The sequence below is a fragment of the Marmota monax genome, unplaced genomic scaffold (genome assembly GCF_021218885.2).
Source record: "Marmota monax isolate L192 unplaced genomic scaffold, Marmota_monax_Labrador192_F-V1.1 WCK01_AAM20220418_F8-fsc00016, whole genome shotgun sequence".
NCBI lineage: Eukaryota > Metazoa > Chordata > Mammalia > Rodentia > Sciuridae > Marmota > Marmota monax.
The window spans coordinates 229,269-234,313 of NW_026695209.1; the positions used below are offsets into that span (position 1 = coordinate 229,269).

The window sequence follows — 5,045 nt, forward strand, 5'->3', positions numbered from 1 at the left end:
CAAAGTAACAGCCATGGCATTTGCAGGGCTTCAGCAGGCAGTCCCTCCCCAGCAGTGCTGATGGTAGAGAGTCCATTGGTGCAACCAATACTGGACCCCAATGGTTTCCTCTCTTCAATCCACCTGTGATCTGAATGTAGTTCCTCTGAAAAAGCATCTCATGGCTCTTACTACTTGAGTTAAAATGTGAGTAAGAATTGTCTATAACACTAGTGCAACTTAATTTTTCTCTTTGTCCTTCATTTAGTCTTCCAAAATTTCCAATATTCAAGAATGGAAGCCAGACACGGTGGCGCATGCCTATAATTCCAGCATTTTTAGAGGCCAAGTCTGGAGGACGGCAAGTTTGAGGACAGTCTCGGCAACTCAGCAATACCCTATCTCAAGAAAAAAAAAAAATCTGTTTTGGAATATAGTTGAGAGATAGAGCATTCCTGGTTTCAATTCCCAGTACCACAACAAAAGAGAGAGTGAAAGAGAATGGAAAAGTAATTTTTAAAAATAGAGTCATGGAGGGTCACTGAGGGAGAGTCTGCAGAGCCTTCCCCGCTAGCGCCTTCGCTCTTGGGCACCTGGAGTTATTCCGGTTGACTGCGATTACTGAAGCCAGGGCTGCGAACCAAGGGTTTCGCTCAGCTCTGCCTGGATACCTTTACCTCATCTGTAGCTGTGAGCCTGATGGTGCGGCAGGCTGTGGTTTCTTAAAGCTCTGGAGCGAATTTATGAAGATTTTATTCATGTACATGATACAGAAGATGAATTCTTCCTCCTCCACCATGAATGAAGAACCTGATGCTCTATCAGTAGTTAACCAGCTACGAGATTTGGCAGCAGATCCACTGAATAGAAGAGCCATTGTTCAAGATCAGGGATGTTTGCCTGGCCTTATTTTATTTATGGACCACCCAAACCCCTCTGTTGTCCACTCAGCTTTGCTTGCTCTTCGATACTTGGCGGAATGTCGTGCCAACAGAGAAAAGATGAAAGGGGAATTGGGTATGATGTTAAGCTTGCAAAATGTTATACAGAAGACTACAACTCCAGGAGAAACAAAGCTTCTGGCCTCTGAAATCTATGACATTCTTCAGTCCTCCAATATGGCAGGGGGTGATAGCTTTAATGAAGTGAATTCACGTCGAAGGAAAGCGCAGTTTTTTCTGGGGACTGCAAACAAACGTGCCAAAACAGTGGTTTTGCACATAGATGGTCTTGATGATACGTCTCGAAGAAATCTATGTGAAGAGGCTTTGTTAAAAATTAAAGGCGTTATTAGCTTCACTTTTCAAATGGCTGTTCAAAGATGTGTGGTACGAATTCGTTCAGATTTGAAAGCAGAGGCTTTGGCATCAGCAATAGCATCAACCAAGGTTATGAAAGCTCAGCAAGTTGTGAAAAGTGGAAGAGAGGCTGGTCCCATTCCAAGATACTCCTGGGAAGTAGAAGAGAACACAGAGTTGCCTGACTACTTGCCTGAGGATGAGAGTCCCACTAAAGAGCAGGACAAAGCAGTATCCCGGGTGGGCTCACACCCAGAGGGTGGAGCTAGCTGGTTGAGCACAGCTGCAAACTTTTCATCCAGATCATTTTACTGGTGACTTCAACTTCAATTTGGGGCTCAAGGACTGTGCAAACCAACAAGGGGCCAGTTTTCCATTGTTGTGGTGAACTGTCAAATGCAATTTGCAATAAGTTATCATGAAAAGTTTTTAGATTACATGATTGTGTGTGCTGCATTTTACATTTTATTGGACATTTTACCCCACGGAGTGGTAAAAAGGACAGAGGCTACAGTTGAAATTTGTTTATGAAGGTATTTTGGTTTTGCTTTTCTTTGTTTAATTTGCCTCACTTTTTAAAAAAAAACAAAATGGGTCCACTGTTAAAACCAAACGTGTATGTATGTGCAGCTTTATATTTTATTTTACATGAAGCATGTGATTAGGAAAACTTCTTTTCTCCTCAAGCCTCAGGATCTATCAGAAGAGAAGTTTTTTCATAGCTCAAGTTGTGCATGAATTACTGAACATTTTTCTCTACTTTTCTTCATGAAAGATACATGCTTTGGTACTCTTCACTGAAAGTTGAAAATATTTCTTCTTATCCCCTTTTGTGCCTTTTTATTTTGCCAACCATGTTTTTAGAAACGATATTACTAATGACATTTTACAAATTGAAATATTTTAATTTGAATATAGTAGTTCCCTAAAAATACAATTCTACAAAAACTTTGCAATTTTATTTGTTACAATTTTAATAAAATTAACATGGAACCAGTTAAGAAGGAGACATATATAGTAGCAAAGTGCTTTTGGAACTGTTTGAATGTGACCAAATGTGGTTCTAGTTGACTAGTGTTCACTTTGGTTTATATCCGCTCTTCAGATAAATCCACCATGAGACTGCAAGAAACTGTAAATGGTCTCTCAACCTTACTTTCTGATTACACACTATCTCCTGCTAGGGGAAAAAATAATAATAGTGAAGAACTGACAAACTTGAAAAAAGAAAACAAAAATTGAATGCCTATAATGACATAGTGCCACTTTGGTAGAGTCTTAACTTTAAAACATGAATTGCCTGGCAGAAACCTGTTTAGTAGGTATTTCTTTGTATTGCCTTTGTGAGTTTATTATGAAAATGCTGTAGTCACATTGAATGAAAAAGACCCAAATTATTGTTTATAAAAAAATTAACGCCAGCATTGGCACTTAATCTTGTTTCTCATGTCCAGCCAGAAAAAAAACTTCAGTGAAGGTCTTAGAGCAGTTAAGGCAAATGTAATGGCATTTTTGAAGTATATTGTAAAATAATAAAAGGTAACATAATTTAAAAAAATAGTGTCATGGGGTTTCAAAGGACAACAGTTTAAAAAGAAAAGTATAACTTTGAATGGAGAAAGTAAGATAAAACACAAAGCTTGTATCATCTGTGAGGGTCATAATATATCTCGGGAATGGGAGGAGTCTTCAGATGTAAACTAGACCAGTGTACAGCCACATTCACACATGCACATGCACCTGTGGGGGTGTTGCTATCTCAAGAAAAGTTAAAGCACTGAATAAAATTCCATTTCTATAGGATATTTTTAAAGCCTCTTATATGAGAAAAATAGAAGGAAATGCTCCTAGCCTAATTAAGGTTGAACACTGAAGTCTAAAGGAACCAAACATTATGCATAATAAGGTACTTTAGGTGTATTTCCTGAAAGAAAGAGAAGAATATTCATTAATATACCAACTATTCAAAGAGAGCAGAAATTATTAGAAAACAAAAAAAGAGAGGATGCTTAAGGATTACAGAGAGAAAATGCTATTATATATGGATACTGTGAACATGTACCTACAAAACCAACAACCTCAACAGACCATTAAAATTAATGAGGGTTCATCATGGCGGCCCCATGTGCTGCCAACTATAGAAATCAGCAGCATTGTTCTGCACTAGCAATAACTAGTATAAAGATATCATAGTCTTCACATTACTCTACAAATCTAATAGCAACCCAATCAAAATTATAGTGGGATTTCTTTGAAGAACTGGATCAACCTACTACAATGTCTATGTAGAAGAATAAAAAACCACATATAGCTAAGACAGGCTTCAAAAGGAGGAGGAAAGAAGAAACCTAATACACCTGACACAGACGTACTTCAGAACCACAGTAAGAAAAATCAGGATGGTATTGATATAAAAAAAAGACAAATTGCACAAAAGGGTAGAATAGCACTCAGATGCACAGATATGGGAAGTTAATATATGGATAAAGGGCAGATTGCTCAATACTCAATATGGTCATAAGTATTCTTACCACAAAAATGATAACTTTGTGAGGCAATGCATATGTTGATTATCTAGATTTAGCCATTCCACATTTGTTATGGTCTGAATGTAGTTTGCTTTTGTCAAAACTCATGTTGAAGCTTGGTCTCAAGAGAGGGGATTAGTTACAACAAGAGGGTATTGTTAAATGCCATTTGTTTCATGTCTCATACACATGCTCTGTCTTTGCACATATCCACTTGCCTTCTGCTTTCCATCATGAACCAATACTGCATGAGGCTCTACCCAGAAGCCAAGCATATGTTGGAGCTTCCAGAACCATAATTTAAATAGACCTCTTTATAAATTATCTAGCCTCTGATATTTTGTTACAGCAACAGAAAACCAGAGTAAGATAACTACATATAATTATTTCAAAACATTAATTTGTACACAATAAATACATGTAATTTTATCTGTCAATTAAAAATTGAAAACAAAACCCACAGATGATGCTGTAAATAGATGATGCTGTAAAAAATGATTCATTGTATGAAGAAAATGAAAGTGAATCCCTATCCAATACTTCAAGGGTGAACTTGGTTAAAAGGTCAGATATAGGGGCAGGAAGGACTTCTTAATAATCATTGAAAAAGAATATAAATAGACATATTCAATTTCAGCAATATTATTCAAATCAAAGAAAGGATAAGAAAAACCATTTTAATAGAAAAGCTGGGAATGGTGGTACATGCCTGTCATCCTAGCTAAGTACTTGGGAGAGTAAGTCAGGAGGATCACAAGTTCAAGGCTGGGCTCAGCAACTTAGTGAAATTTTGTTTCAAATAAAACATAAAGAAGTCTGGAGATGGTGCTCATTTGCAGAGCATCCCTAGGTTCAATACTTAGTTTCATATACATGCACACATACAAAAAAAAAATTTTTTTGAGAAAAAAAAAGTGAATAAGAAATTTATAGAAGTGAAAACCCAAAGGCTACCAGGGATATAAAGAGATTTTCAAAATCAATAGACATTGAAAAATGTAAATTAAAACAATGTTATATTTCTTTATACATATTAGTCTTTCAAAAAAAATAAAGCTGAAACACATATTATTAACAGAGATGTGGTAAGAGAAGACTGATGGTTCTGGTCCAGGGTGAAAATCTAACACTATTGCTCAAAATGAGTCTGTGCCAGTCTGTGACTAAGAAAATCTATGTCTGCGTTTGCAAACTAAAGACATCATTGTTTGTCAACCACTGTTGTTGGTGGAGGCAAGTA

General features: G+C 36.8%; 1 pseudogene; it reads left to right on the forward strand.

Annotated features, from left to right (window-relative positions):
- Positions 1-569: 569 nt before the first annotated feature.
- LOC124083785 (armadillo repeat-containing protein 1-like) lies at positions 570-1,805 on the forward strand (annotated as a pseudogene).
- Positions 1,806-5,045: the final 3,240 nt, after the last annotated feature.